Consider the following 16,463-nt stretch of genomic DNA (forward strand, 5'->3'; position numbering starts at 1 on the left):
ATTCTTTCTTTTTTTTATTTTTTTATTCACCATTCAAGGAAGAGGAAGATTGATCGACATGTGGGCGTGGGCGTGGGGAGGAATCGATCCCTAAAAAGCAGTAGCGCCCAGCCACAGTTCCCGCAATGAAATTTAATCTTATGTAAATGCATCAAGATGTGTTGTTTGAGGTTCAATATGACAGTTTTGCGCGTTTATAAAGTCCGTGTTTGCACATGTCAAGGAGGGCAAAAAAACACGCTTCGTTTAAAGTTGACCTAGATATTCGCGCGCCAATTATGACGGCGATAATCTGCATTAATACAATATTTCTCACGACTGTCCGGGCACTTCAACCAGGGGTGTGACATTTCCAATTAACTATCTCTAAACTCTGCGTGGCACCCCGGGCTGGCACCGACCGGGCTTGGCGACACATTGACCACGATTGGCTGACAAATGGCAAAAACCCATCTGGCCCTCCTCGGCAGATCACTTTCATTCATCTAGTGCTAGAGTGCTGCTGGTGTCGAAAAGAATGAATTGCCATGCGGACAACGGCGTTGAAAGTGGACAGTATGGAAACTAGTGTTTAATGAATGAAGGCGGATTTAATGGCTTCCTCCATTTTGCCCAGTTAGCTGGTCAGTCTGTCTGTCTGTCGGTTGTCCATCTCGTTTCAGTCTGGGTTAGGCAAATAAGAACTGTCAGTTAATGGCAACAAAGTAGCAGGCGGTGAACTTGTCTTTGCTTCTTAGAGAAGAAAAAAATTAAAATAGAACATTTTATCCATTTGCAAAATTACTGTACAAACCTCACAAAAAAACCCCGGTACAAATTTCAAGCTACGATCGATTACCGGGGATTTGGTCCAACGCATTTACCCAGAAGGTCTTGACTCTATTGCTTACGCGTAGGAAGCTACGATTTATCTCCATGACTTTGGGTCACCCCCTCGTGTTAGATTTGTGGCAGCAAGCGCAGTGTGCCACGCATCATTTGCGATATTTACACGCGCTAGCGCGCGACGATCAAAGTAATCTAGACGACGCGAACGCCGACGGCGATTAGGACAAACAGTTTAGCCGCGGCTTGGCGGTGATGCGTGCCATGGGTGTCATATTCATTTCTTTTATGATGTTTCATTAGAACTGTCTCATTTCGTTAAAAGTTGGCGTTTCTAAATTGCCGACGGTTGGTTGTAAATTTTATGCTCCTTTCCGGAATGTTGAATGGTTGGGTAGTTAAGTAATTATCAGCTTGTCCAATGCACGGAATTAACTGGAAATGATTTATCTTAGAAATGTTAGGGAAAGTTGTGTGATTGAGCATTTGGATGATTTGCTCTTCGAATCATTTCCTGTTTCTGTTATCGCTTTTCTAACGATGGCGGTGATGGATTATTGAGAATACAGGCGACTCTCTGGTTGTCGATTTTCTCGATCTCAATATTGTTCTATCTACCGATGAATTCTTCATTCCCTGCAAACTGCATACTTTGATTTTCTCCATTCCTCGAAATTTTGTCAAGCTTAAAGGATCTCTTCCTCGACGGTCCCTTAAATTGTGTTTTATTTATCTTATGGTTTGCATATCTTGACTTTTTTTTGATAAGGTCCTATAAACAAATGTAAACATTGAGTGTATCCCTTTCACACCTTATGTCAAAGTCCATCGGAGTAAGCGGGATACACTCAATGTTTACATTTGTTTATAGGACCTTATCAAAAAAAAGTCAAGATATAGACCTTTTTTCTTTGCGAAACGAAGTTTTGAAGAATGTTTGGCATTTGTCTGTTTTTGTTTGCTGGGCGTTGCCATGATTCGAAAAACATATTTTCAATCAAGTTTTCATTTCATTCATCGACATGAATTCTTGAGCAATATTTGGAAAGGGTGCATAAGCAAACATACGAAAATCATTTAATATTTTAATCAAAAATATACAATCGCTTCTCACTACAGCTAGTTGTGGTCTGTTGCAATCATGATTTTCAAAACATTATAACAAAAACTTCATTAAAATGGTTTATACAGTATTCCAGTCCAAATTGCAAATTATAAATCAATCTTTTTTTTTTACTAAAATGTTACGTCTTTTTCGTCAAAAATTAAAAACAAAATCATAAAAGAGGATTAAAAGTTCTAACTATTATCAATCAATTAATGAAACATTCAATTTTTAGTGATAATTATTATTTTGCTGCCTTATTTTTGGGGAAAATTTTGGCCTTATACGGATTTAAATCTGGAAAAGTTGTAGACGCAGAATATGAATAAGAAATTTTTAGTCAAGACAGGTTTGAAATTTTGGAGCTTTTTTTTGTTTTTGAATGCCCCTGACTCAAGGCGGTTTTAAAACAACAAAAAAGTATTAAATACTAATTTTATTTATAGGGCTTTTTTTTTAAAACAAATGAAGAATTCATATTTTTTTTTGTTAAATAAGGAATTGTTTTTTAACCCTTTTTTAATTTTTATCGGTTTTGTTTGGCAAATACACAGAAAAAAATCCGATGGTAAAATCGCATGCCAAAGGATGCACATCACCTTCGTCAAAATAAACACTTAATATTACACACTGCATGTACAATTTTTGCAAACACAAAAAAAAAGTTGCAACCGACGGGATTCAAACCCAGCACCAACAGTAAGGACTGGCGCCTTAGCCCACTCGGCCATCAGACCGATAAATAGCTGTATGGATAAACGCATATATGAGCTAGACATTTCGGTCAAGTAGGTTTCCCATACTGATGGGCTACATGTTTCAGGGTGTAAAATCACATAAAATTGCATAAAATAATGCAATATTCATTTTTCACCCAGGCCTTTTACACGCAGCTGGATTACTACTTTTTTAGCTGTGTAACAAACACATAATCGGTTCAAACATCTTAATGGTTAAGCTTGCTTGAAGAAAAAAAAAAACCGAAAATTATGGGAAAACTTTGGTTTTTCAATTTTGATAGCTGGTGGCGAAACCTATATGAGCAGTTCTCTACGGAATCGGTCTTTTTTATTTAATTTTAATTTTTGTATTTTTTAATCCGGCTGAAACTTTTTTTTTCGGTATGCCCAAAGAAGCCATTTTGCATCATTAGTTTGTCCATATAATTTTCCATACAAATTTGGCAAACATTCAATGTTACGCCCTTTTAAAATGTTAGTCCAGATTTTAAATTTTGGAAAATATTGTTTTCGAAAAGATCGGAAAATTTCACGAATGTTTCATATTTTAACATTGTAAATCGGACAATTAGTTGCTGAGATATCGACATTTGAAAATGAAAACATAGAAAACATCAATCTTCCTGTTTTTAACCCTTTGTATGGCAATATCTCAGCAACTAAGGGTTGTATCAACAAAGTTCAAATAAGCAAAATATAGAGAATTTTCTCAGCTTTTCAAAAATATTTTTTTTCAAGGGTGGCAAACATGGGCACTCATTTTAAAAATTAATAACTGTGACTTTTTTGAAAAAAAATACCTAAAAATGGCTATAACTTGAAAACGGTGCACTTTATCAAAATTTCACTAAAGTACTTTTTGATTGCAAATTTGATTTTACATCGAAAAATGAAGTTGAAAAATTTTTGCGACCAATATTTCGATTTTTCGAAAAAAATCAGTATTGATTCAAAAAGTCATAACTCGGTCAAAGATTTTTTGCCCATTCTGAAAAGTTGGCATTTGATGTCCTCTAAAACATATCAGAAAATAAAATAAAATTAAAAATAGTGTTTTTTTGCAAATCAAGTTTTAGTGACAAAAAGAGAAATGAAAAATTACCATATTTTTCCTTCAAAAGATACAGATTTTTTAATTTTCACATATCATTTTTGTATGGACAGCTGCCAAATTTGTATGGAAAATTATACGAACGAACTAATGATGCAAAATGGCTTCTTTGGGCATACCAAAGGCACCAAAAAAGTTTCAGCCGGATTAAAAAATACAAAAAAAAAATCGAATGACCGAAATCTCAGAGAATTGCTCATATGCAAATATTCCTAAAAGTGAGATTTTCATGGCAAATTTAATGCAACAACAAATTTGTTGTTTTTTGTATACACAAAAATCCAGTGTTATTTCGTTGGAAACAGATATTGATCTTGATTTAACATGTTTTTCAAACAATCTTGGAAATTTAGCAGTTTTCAGAAGAAAAAGTGCTTTAGCCACTTAAAGAAATGCCTTAAATTATGCGAGGCTTACAAAGCTTTTAAAAATTTGAAAAACTTACAAGAGATATTTTTCAAAATGAATTGAACGTAAGCATAATTTAAGACAAAAACATGTGGACATATTTTTTATATACATTACAAGCCTTACCCGACAAACTTCGTTCTGCCATTTTTTCGTTTGTTGACGTTTTTAGCTCTTTTGCTTTTTTAGCCTCCTGTGATCAAAATTTGATTATACGTAGCTTTTCCCATACAATCGGCAGATTCTCCGGAATCGGTTCCAGAGTGGCCAAAGTGTCAATTAGTTAACGTATAAACCTTCCTTGGGCTTATACGAACCCAACGCAACAAAGAGCACCTCGATCCGACGCTCCGTATTGAACTGATTCGCGTTCAAACCGAGGGGAATGTCACTCCGCGATAACACACGAAAACGCACAAAAACTGGCTCGAAAAGCATCAACGCTACTCATCGTGCCGAGTTTTCACATAACGCCACCTTAAAGCAAGTTATCGCAAGTTAACGCGCGTTAAAGCGAGTTAAAGCGACCAGTTTCTGCTCGACTTTTGAACCAGGGAAATTTATCTTGCAACCTTGCCGTCGAGCAGTTTTTGGTCATGTTTGGCAACTCGGTAATTGTTTTTGTTTTTTCAAGCAGTTTTGACAGATAGAAACATTCAAAGCAAAACTTTGCTTTTTTTGTCAACGGCCAAAAAAATTGCTCCGCAGGAGAAAAGTTTACGGGTAATTTTGTTGTTTAGCAGTGATTTTAATTGTGATTTTTATTGTTGTTTGTGATTGTTATCTTTCCCCAGCAAATCACCGAAACGTTTGCCGAGGAGGAGAAGGGGGAAATAGCCCGGCTATCCTCGTTTGCGGGGGCAATCGCGATCGGCGACCTGGTCAAGAGCACACTCGGCCCGAAGGGAATGGACCTTATTCTGGTGGCGCACGGCCGCAGCGCCGGATAGGTTGAGGTCACCATCGACGGAGCGACGATTCTGAAGGCGGTCGGCGTAAAAAATCCGGCGGCGAAGATCCTCGAGGACATGAGTCGCTTCTTTGACAACGAGGTTGGTGATAGAACGACTTCCGCGACGGTGCTGGCGTCGGAGTTGCTGCGTGAGCCGGAAAAGCTGAACGAACAAATGTTGCACCCGCAGACGATTATCGCCGGTTGGAGAGCGTCCACGCAGGCGGCACGTTCGGTGCTGATTGTCGTAGCTCAGGACAATTCGAAGGATGCGGAAAAGTTCATGGAAGAATTTGATGAACATTGCCTGGACGACGCTCAGCTCGTAGATTCGGTCCCAGCAAAAGTAGTACTTGGCCAAGCTGGTCGTCAATGCCGTGAAGCGGTTGAAGTGATCCGGGAAATTGACCGCGATTCAGCGCATAAAAAAGACCGGTGGTTGCTTTGAGAAGTCGTTTCTGAACGAGAGTTTCCTGTTGGACAAGCGCGGTGTGCAGTGCATCAGTCGAAACGCATAGAGAACGCAAAGATCTTGATCGCCAACACGCCAATAGACACGGTCAAGTTCAAGGTTATTACATAGAGCATCAAGATGGATTCGATAGCTAAGATTGCAGAGCTGGAGGTCACCGAGTAGGACAAAATTAAGGACATGGTGACAACCCGGACCAACCCGGTTCGTCTCAATCAGATCTGGCAGGTCATGATCGGCGAGGACACGCTGCTGCGCTTCGAGAGTTCCCTTAGGAGAATCTGTACCGTCGTAATCCGTGGGACAACCCAGCAGATCACCGACGAAGCGGATCGTTCGCTGCACGACGCCCTTTGCATGCTGGCCGCTACCGTCAAAGAGGTCCGTATCGTGTACGGCGGAGGTTGCCCCAAAACGCTGATGGCCTGTGCCGTGTTCAAACTGGCCGCGGAAACGACTGGTAAGAAATCGATGGCCATTGGAAGCGTTCGGTAGCGCTCTGCTCCAGCTGCGGATGAGGATCGCCGACAACGAAGGGTATGAATCCGTTTGTAACGCTTAGCTAAACGAAGAGTACCTGATGCGGCTAACGATCAGCGACGACGATGAGCGCAGCATAATTGGAGGACGCAGACGGACCCCGAAAGCATTGAAACACTGGATGAGGAAGAAGTGAACGTGGATTTGGAATGCCTTCCGGAAGACGATCGGCACAAGCTGGAGGCGCAATACATTTATTTTTATTTAATACATAACTTTCATCGCTAAATAAATATATGAAAATATATAGAATATATTTAAGAATTCAAATATTATTAAATGATTTCACAATTTTCTCTCCTCGCACATTCCATCCGGAAGCTGCTAACTCGCTTAAGCCGGATCAGCAAGTGTTCAGCCAGGTTTGAGATGGCGTTAGATGCTGTTGTTTTGAAAGGGTATCGTGCAACCTTGTAGGAGGGTTGATTGTGTTTTGCAGGATCGTCCTGGTCCACTTTTCGCTTCTTGAACTTGTTGACAGGTGCCTATCGATGAATGCATCCGTGTATGGTCCATCATCACGTTGTACGTGGAACACATCAAATCCCTCGCTGTCCGGATCAAAGTGAAGCGTCCCTTCTGGATGTTGCCTGACCCGCGTTTCACACGACACGTACGACGAAACCTTCCTCAATGTGCTCTCCACCTTCTTCACGCTCCGCCACGAACGAAACTTTCTTTTTGACCTTCCCTGATGCCTTCGCTTCTACCTTCCTCCATAAACTCTTCAAGTGCTCCTGCGCCTTCCACTGGAATGGAATGATGGAACCTTTCCGGGTGTGGTCCATCACGACGTTGCACCGGGTGCAAACCAACTTCCCCGAAACCGCATCCAGCTGGTTGCGTGTCTCCTTCGGCTATTAGCGCTCTAGGTCCTTGCAGGTCGTATCAACGGCGGCTTTGGCGAATTTGTTCAGGTACTTAACCTTTAGATGGAAGGTGGAAGATGATGAAAAAGAAGGCTCTACATCATTTTCGTGGTCGTCGCAGTTCTCCGGTGACGGGAACCGGTCTAAAATTCCGATGGCAGACGATCGGTTCCAGCAAAACAAACTGCTCGATTGATTTGACAACGAGAACTGTCATATGCGTTTGACAGTTCTCGCTGTCAAAAAAATCGAGCAGTCTGATGCGTGAAAGCAACAAAAGGTAAAGCCAAAAAGCAAGTTATCGCGGTTAACGCGAGTTAAAGCAACATAAAGCGGAAAAGCAAAAGATAGTGCTGCGAAGGTTAGAGAAGGAAGCTTTATCGCTCGGTGAACGCAGGAGTGACGTCCCCCTCGGTTCAAACAAAACCTTCGAAATTTTTTATATATATAGATGTTTAGTGTATTTTTATCCAACCAATCTTTTTTTAAGGGGGCCTAAAAATCATGAATGTATTGAATTGCATACCAATTTTCTTGAGAGAAATCCCAAAGAAAAAATAACTTGAAATAGTTATTATTTTAAGCTTGTTTCAGTCACTGTTGATTCTATAAAAAATAAACAACAATTTCTTCGAATGAGTCACAAAGTTTACTGTTTAGAGACTGGTGATAAATCAAACTTTTCATGTTAGCTAATTTAACACTACAACTTCAGATGTCCCCTCATGACACCTTGTTCAATTTCTCTTCTTTCTTTGCGTCACAAACAAAAACGAAACACCAACAAGGCTGAACTTGTTCCGATGATTCCGAAACTAGTCCACGTGTTGATCGTGTACAACCTGCGCTGCAACCTCCCACCCGCCCACTCATTTGTCAGCAATTATTACAAACAACACAGTTCTTATAAACACACACACGGTCACAACCCTGAAGGGAAAAAAGCAGAGAGAACTTAAAAATAGCGAATAACCACCTGTTAGTCCGGTTGTAACGAGCTCGCTGCGCCTGCTGCGATCCTTTCGCCGTTCTCGGTAACTCACTTTCTCCGTGCCAACTGGATGGATGTGCCGAGATTCGCCCTCAGAATCTCCAGCTGATTTTCGTTCACAAGCACAAAGCGAGCGTACGCGCCTGCGTCCCGCGATTCTAGTACTGCAGTGCACACGCACACGTGCGTGCGTGGTACTAGATTGGCGAAGGTTTGCGTTTGTTGGTATTCCAGAAGTGCTTCGTGTCACGAAATCACGCTTCTTTCTGCGCTTTCGTGATTCAATTACACAAATGACAGTCGGGTTTTGAAATTTCTTCTTCTTCTTTTTTTCGTTTTGAGGACACCACCGAAAAAAAATGTAACGATCGCGCCTGGCGCCTCTCACTCGTGACAGAATGTTAAAAGTTCGACAAATAACTTTTCACTTTTAAACACTCTCGTAATTTCGACACAGTGAAGTCGTGAAAAAAAAAAGAAATGCTTTGACGAAATCAACACAAAAAAATGCAAAAATTAACTGAAATTGTTTTTACTTTTCGTTGACAGTCGTAGATTTATTAGACGGCGTTGCTTCGTTTAGTTGACGACCGTACCACCACCGCACGCATCACTTTTGTTTATGTTTACACTTTGCCGCATGCAGCGTGTGCGCGGATCCGTTGAGTGTGTGTGGTGTATTGTAATGTGTTATGATCCCTCGCGTGTTATATCCACAATATTCTTTCACCCAAGGACGACGGATTGCTACGCCGCAAGTCTATGTCTAATTACACACCAGTCGCGGTAATCGGTCAAGTGTTTGCTTTCTTGATCAAAGTTGGCTTGGACAGGGGTATTCTTCACCAGTTGGTTGCTCCGATTAGCAGAATTTGACATATTTATCCCGAACTTTGCGCTGTTTGGACCTCTTTTCAAAATTAGGCGTGTACCGATAATGTTCCGTTCTAGCCCAGCCTTTGTGTACATCCGGAATATAAACAAACAAAAGTGGTAACGACTTGCGGCGGCTCGAGAGCATGCGGCCCGGTCCGAGTGCGATGTTCAACTGAAAACAGTCGCGAACCGAACCCGAAATTCGCGAAGCACGACGCGCGCGAGTTGTAGTGTTCGTTTTATTTACGTCGCTAAAAATAGAAATGTCATCATCGAGCGCGGCGCTGATTGGCCCGAGATGCCGTCATCCCGCGTCCTCCGATTGGTTGGAGGCTCGCTATCGTGCCGAGTGGGACGCATGTGCGCTAGACTGGTTCAAGATGATCTTTGAACGTTGTCAAAATTGACTTTTGACTCATAAAAATTCCTATATTTCTATATTAAAATAACTCAATTTCTGTTAAAAATTCTAGAAGATTCCCATTGAACCAGCCTAAAATGCACAAGTGTACTGCCACTCGGCGGTCGGTGGTAGTAGGCCATGTGTTTACAGCTTCCCGCGCGTGTGTTGGTGGAGAAGCACGTGAGTGAAAGAACGCGATCCGCGAAGAGGAGCGTCGCGTCGTGGACTGCAAAAGCCGGTTGAGCCGGTGTGGTGTGTGCGGTGACTTAGTGCGGTGAAGCGACGTCCCGTGGAGAGGAGTGAGAATGAGTTTGCCGAACGACAACCGGGCGTTGGTTCGGAGATGGATATTCACACTGCAGCGAATGGCGGGGGAAGCCAACGGCAAAACAATAACAATTCAAATGCGAAACGCGATTCATCGAGGTGTTGGTGTGTTGTGGTGTTATTAGCGGTAGTGTCAACAATGTTGGACTGTCAAACTGTGCAATTCTGTCAATATCTGTCAATTCTGTTAATATCTGTCAATTCTGTCAATTTCGTCAATTCTATAAATAATTTCTGGTCATTTAGGACCACCCTATGCGACCACTTGTCCTCGGGAATCCCTTCTCGAACCTGCACCGCTTGCTTGTTCCTAATTTTTCATATATTTATTTTTTGGACATTCGCGCTTCTTGACTTTTCAATTCTTTTGAAACTCAAGTGTTTCTTGTTGCTCTTTTGGACAGGTTCGCCTCCCGCCCAGCCCCCACATCCCCTACCCCTTCTCTCACCGACACCGACAAGGATGATGGATCCATTAGGCCCCCCTCGTACACCGCTGTAGAGCCACGTCCACATTTCAAATCCGTCGTATCTCTCTCCCTCTCTCTCTCTCTCTCGGCCTGCCCGAAGCTCCCTCCAAAATGATCGCCAACGATCGATCGATGGGCGTGTGAATCAACGATCGCAGTAGGCTCGGGGTGTTTGGGAGCTGCTGTGAGCTTGTGTGAGAAATCAGCAGGGCGCACTCTCTCGCGGGCGTCTTTTGTGAGCGTGAGTGATATGCAAATGTGTGTGTGTGGTCGTATGTGGGGATCGCGATCGTCGTGCTTTGCATTTCGGTAATTTGTTATGCATACTAATTTCGGTCCTTTCACACTTTGTTGGTGGCTTTTTGTCGCCATGTTCTGTGTTTTTTTTCTCTTAGTTAAAGAAGAAGCTCAAAAAAGAAACAAATAATGATCGCTCATTCCGCAAGTTCTAGGTCAGTCTACAGATAAACATCGACGTTTTGTCCACATCGACCACTGTTATCTTTCAAAAAAGACAAAACAAAACATCGTTTCAAAACTACGAAATTCAATCAATGCCTCCGAACCCCGAATCGGATGACGATTCGATTTTTATCTGGCCGCCCTTCGCGAATGTAGTGAAATCAATCAAAAATTCATGTCCCCTAGCAGGGATGACGCGACCTCGAAAGACCATGAAGAAAGCAAGTCTGGCCGGGCTCCACGTGCGGACTTTATCAGGACCGATGCACGATAGCGCGGCCCCCCGTGTCGATGCAGCGGAAATCGGGTCACTTTGATATCTCCAAATTGGAAGTTGTTTCGGCCGGCGCCAATTTTGACAAATTTTTACAGATATCAGGGACACTAAGTGAATAACAGATCAATTTCCGTAGCATTGAGCTTGTTCAAATCTATTCGTTTTGTTATCATTAAATCATTGTACATAAAACATAAGTACTTTTTAACTTTGAAAATATTTTCTAATTAATTTAGTAATAAATAATCAAAAAAGAAAAGTCAATTTCCCAAAATACGTATTTTTTGATTTTCGAGATTTTTTGATATGTTTTAGGGGACAAAATCGAGCCAAACATTTCATTAGGGCACCAAACCAAAACGTAAACGTTTGGGATTATTCCACTATGCCATTCATTAGTACACTCCTTACATGCCCTCCAAGAATCAGATTGATAGCAAACAATTTCCTATTGAAAAAATCAAAAATACAGAAGGGCACATAACAATGTTCACTCCAAACCAGAAAAAAAGTTCAATTGTGCCCTTTTCTTTTTCGTTAGTTTTTCGTGGTTAAGGAACTTTCTATGTTATAAAGTGAACTTTTCATACATTCTTATCACTAATTCACTTCAAAACAAAGTTTGGTTTACGTTTCACCAAGGATTTCTGCAGAAAAAAACTTCGTCGAAATACAATATTTAAAACGGCCCGCGGCTGCTGTTCAGTACACTTTTGAGGAATTTTTATGTTTCACATACCTTATCTACACCATTCGATCACAAAACTTCACCAATTATCAAAATTTCGGCTGAATTCCTCATTATTTCTAACTGAACTAAAAGGCCCATAAACATCATTAAAAACAACAATCAGGTGACAAGGCTTTAGTGCCCTTTCAGTTCGCTTCGAAATTGCATTTAGAAAGGGCCCATTATGAACAACAGTTGGAAAGTTAAAAGGGCCCAATAACGAGATTTTTTAAAATTATGAGTTATTGCGAAAATCAAAATAAATTAAGAAGCATTAAAGCAGAGTTGAGGATAATGATGTGTTTTATCGTATCATCAGTAAAAATATCACCAGTCAAGCTTTCTTTTTAAATAGGAATTGAAACAAGTTGTCCACTTTTTGCCAACGGTTTTCTCGAATCGCGGTTTTTGGTTTTGTGCCCTAATGAAATGTTTGGCTCGAAATCCGCAACTTATGGTCAAAAAATCTGCCGCCGAGTTATGTTTTTTTGAAAAAATAGTGATTTTTGAAAAAAAAAATCGAAATTTCATACAAAACAAAATTTGACCTAATTTATTTTATTTAAAATTGAATTTGCAACCGAAAAGTACTGTACAGATTTTTTGATAAAAGGCTCCGTTTTCAAGATATAGCCACCGAAAGTTTGATTTTAGCAAAATATTTGCAGTTTTTCGATTTTTAAAAATAGTGACCATGAATGACCATTTCTGAAAATATTGTATTTAAAAAGTTCAGAAAATTTGCTATAAAATTGTCTAAGAGACATTGAAGATTGGACCTCTGGTTGCTGAGATACAGCGGCTTAAACAAAAAGAAACAGGAAAATTGAAGTTTTCTAAGTCTTACCCAAAACACCCATCATTTTCTAATGTCGATATCTCAGCAACTAATGGTCCGATTTTTAATGTTAAAACATGAAATATTCGTAAAAATTTTCGATCTTTTCGAAAAAAATATTTTCAAAATTTTTGAATCAAGATTATCATTTCAAAAGGGCCAAACATTTAAAATTATGCCCTTTTGAAATGTTAGTCATGATTCAAACGTTTTAAAAATATTTTTTTCGAAGAGATAGAAAAATTTAAGGAATGTTTCATGTTTTAACATTGAAAATCGGACCATTAGTTGCTGAGATATCGACATTAGAAAATGGTGGGTTTTTTGGGTAAGACTTAGAAAACTTCAATTTTCCTGTTTCTTTTTGTTTAAGCTGCTGTATCTCAGCAACCAGAGGTCCAATCTTCAATGTCTCTTAGACAATTTTATCGCAAATTTTTTGAACTTTTCGAAAAAAATATTTTTAGAAATGGTTCATGGTCACAATTTTTAAAAATCGAAAAACTGCAAATATTTCGCTAAAATCAATTTTTTCGGTGGCTATATCTTGAAAACGGAGCCCTTCATCAAAAAACCTGTAAAGTACTTTTCATTGCAAATTCAATTTTACATAAAAAATAAGGTCAAATTTTGTTTTGCATGAAATTTTGATTTTTTACAAACATCACTATTTTTTTCAAAAAATCATAGCTCGGTGCCAGATTTTTTTACCATACTTCTCTATGGCTCAAAAGTTGCGGATTTTTGTCCCCTAAAACAAATCAAAAAATCTCGAAAATCAAAAAATACTTATTTTGGGAAATTGAGTTTTTGTGAAAAAAAAAATTTATAAAAAAATCGGCAAATTTTTATCCGTGTACCTAATTTTTTCTCAATAGTCCTCAACAATACCTACAACTTTGCCGAAGACACCAAATTGATCAGAAAATTCACTCAAAAGTTACAGCTGTTTGAATATTTACGTACCATTTTTGTATGGACAGCTGCCAACATTGTGTGGAGACTTGTATGTGTGAACCAATGACACAAAATAGCTTCTTTGGTCATAGGGAAGTCCCCCACAAAGTTTGAAAAAAACGACAAAGTTTGAGCCAAATCAAAATACAAATAAAATCCATTTCCGGTTTTGGTAGAGAATTGCTCAAATAATAACATCCCCAAAACTTAGGCCAAAAATTGTTATCGACCAGATCTTATTGAGAGAATTCCAAAAAGTAAGACAGCAACAACTCAAGTTAAGGCACATTAAAAAAAATTATTCAATTCAATTCGGTTTTATTGGTGAATAATCAAGATACAATAATTTCTTTTGTTATACATAGTTTTGGAGATTTTGAGTTCTTTTCAGCTGTGTGTTACATCATAATCCTCAATTCTCAATTATTGTCAATGTGTTATTATTTTATTTAAATATTTCGCAAGATTTATGGCAAAATTTTTCATTATGTTTTATTTTGTTAAATATTGCTTAAACTATGGGAAAATGTTGACCACTTTTGTCAAGAAAATTAAGGAAGGAAAAAAAGTAGGCTTATCCTAAAAAAAACTCTATTTATCTTTAGTAGCACTCCGTTTATCAACCCTTCGATTATGCATCAATTCTAGAGTTTTTTTTGATTAGGTCCTATAAACATATGAAAGACAATAGTTTATTGGTCCTTTTCAAAAAAAACTCTGGAATTAATTTAGTGAAAATATGACTTTCTCGTTGCCGCTTAATCGGGCTTATCTGGCCACATATCAGCCGTTCATCCATCCAAGGGTACACACAGTGACAATCGGTTGCATTCTCGCCGGGACGCCTCGACGATGCTTCATTTTTACATTATTATTTTTCGTATTAATTTGCAAACCCATTACGAGGGAGAGCCATAAATTTAGCGGCCGAAAAAAGTCATGGCCTGCGCAGTCTCCAAGCCACTTTACGAGCACTCTTCCTGCGATTGTGCTCGCGACCTGCTGGTCGTCGAGGCCGCGTGCTTTGCTTGACAATTAATACGCCCGCGGGATCGCCAAAGCTGTCAAGTGCTTCCGAGCGGGGACATACGTAACGGGGTAATTAAAATATCGTAACAATAAAACGATTTTTCTTATCAAATTTTATTGATCGATTGGCGACGACCCGCAACTCGAACTGGGTCGCTGTGTTTTGTTAAATCTCGATCGAAGTAGCCGTTAATTAGCCAGCCACGCGTAGCTTGCTTGGCGATTGATCTGCGCTACCAATTTGAATTTTTAATACAAATTCTCACTTCTTATCAGTGATCGCTAAAAGCTGCGCTCTGCCAGCCCGGTTGGTCCATCATTATAGCGACAATCGTGTTAAAACCATAAACATCTCAACTTTACGGCCGATGGGACTTGTAAGTTCAAACCGGCTACCACCATGACACTTTAATACAATATTGACAAGTTTACTACCCATGTTTAAGTGTCGCTAAATCAAAGGAAGCTGCGCTCCAAGGAGAATCCTGCCCGGTGCGGTAAGGTTTACAAATTGACATTCTTGCCAACACACGGGCGCACCTTCTACCTCTGGTTGTTTGCACTGCGCTGCTATCAATGAGCTGTGAGAGTAGCACGGGCCTTGGACGGGCCAGACTTATAGGGGCCACCTGGGATTTTCGCCGGCTTTACACCACATCGCGTACCTACTAGGATTTGTTTATGGGGGGGTATACGCTTAATGATGATTGTTCGAAAGGGAAAATTCGAAAATAATTGGGATTACTTACTGGGGTAGGCATTCAGAGTAAGTATAGGCTGTACGTTAAGCCAGCGCTGGGTTCAGATCATCGACAGTACCTCACTGGGTGGTAATTGATGTCACACGAGCTGGCATTGATGAGCCGTAATTAGTGGGATTTGAACAGTAAAGTCAATGGGAAGAAAAAATGTGAGATTTAACAACTTTTTGTAATTTTTATAATTGCAAGATTTGTTCGAAAAATAACTCCTAATGAATCAACAGCGAACTTTTCTCACCGACGAAAATTATAAATTATAAAAATAATATCAATGAGTAAACGATAGTGTCATAAATCTCCCTGTAATGGGGGGTTAAGATGCAGTTTTTTTTCTATAGATGTTGTTGCTACACAGTAAAAAAATCATGGTAATATTACATCTTTTATATCAGAAAAAAAAGTGTAATTTTACCTCTGAAAATATGTAATTTTCACAATTTTCTGGTGTTATGTCAATTTTTCAGTCTAAATTGAGGTAAAATTACTTCATAAAAGAGGTAATATTCAACCTTCCAAAATTACACCTTCAAAATTTACATTATTTTTTACTGTGTAGGTTTGTTGTAGAGTTCACATCGAGGTGCCCCGATTTTAATGAAACTTCCAGCGTTTGCTAGTTTATGCAATGGATCAGGCCTGCTCAAAGTCCAGCCCGCGAAAGTTTTTCAAAAAAGTTCTATGACCGGTCCTTAAGACTGTTCATGAAATATTCAATAAATAAATTGAGTGTCTAAACTTTAAAAAATAAGCTTGAGATCAAATTTCACATACATATTATAACAAAAAATTTATTAGGTACATTTAGTTATTTTTATTGCCTTTGCAAAGAAATGTTGCTAATTCATCATATTGTTAAGATTTTGCTTATGTATTTTTTAGTGTTTTTGATGCAAATTAAAATAATCATTGTTTTTGAATTCAATTCTTAAAGGTTCTAGATTGAAATTATCAGTACAAGAAAACAAAAGTATTCATTGCTAATAAATGTAAAATATATGAAAAACTTGGATTATTATTCAAAAATATATCAAAATACACTAAATTTGAATTTCTTACAGTTTCACTGTGTTCACTTCAAAATTAAGTTTTTCTTTTTTGAGGAACTGGATTATAATTGATTTTTAAATAAATGAACAACAATTATTTTCACAGCATTTTATCAGGGATAATGTTTCGCTTAAAAAAATCTTTAAAAAAGCTAATTAATCGTCCTGGATACAAAGATTACTGCAAATATTTTTTTAATATTAAAAATGTCTCAAAAGACAAGACTCTCAAGACAGCAGAAAAAAAATATTTTTTTCATAAATTTCAATAGTT

The 16,463-nt window shown here is 38.9% G+C and overlaps 2 protein-coding genes and 1 pseudogene across 2 annotated transcripts in view; 1 reads left to right on the forward strand and 2 right to left on the reverse strand.

The window, feature by feature from the left end:
- Positions 1 to 9,071, reverse strand: part of LOC120432356 (activating transcription factor 3) — a 68,827-nt gene extending 59,756 nt beyond the window's left edge. Inside the window, exon 1 of the mRNA XM_039597545.2 lies at positions 7,999 to 9,071. The gene's annotated coding sequence lies outside the window, so the exon portion shown is untranslated. The remainder of the gene's footprint in view (positions 1 to 7,998) is intronic.
- Positions 1 to 16,463, reverse strand: part of LOC120432338 (histone-lysine N-methyltransferase ash1) — a 348,037-nt gene that overhangs the window by 282,865 nt on the left and 48,709 nt on the right. The gene's annotated exons all lie outside the window — the stretch shown is intronic.
- On the forward strand, positions 5,127 to 7,218 carry LOC120432342 (T-complex protein 1 subunit beta-like; annotated as a pseudogene).

The sequence above is a fragment of the Culex pipiens genome, chromosome 3 (assembly GCF_016801865.2).
Source record: "Culex pipiens pallens isolate TS chromosome 3, TS_CPP_V2, whole genome shotgun sequence".
NCBI classification, from domain to species: Eukaryota; Metazoa; Arthropoda; class Insecta; order Diptera; family Culicidae; genus Culex; species Culex pipiens.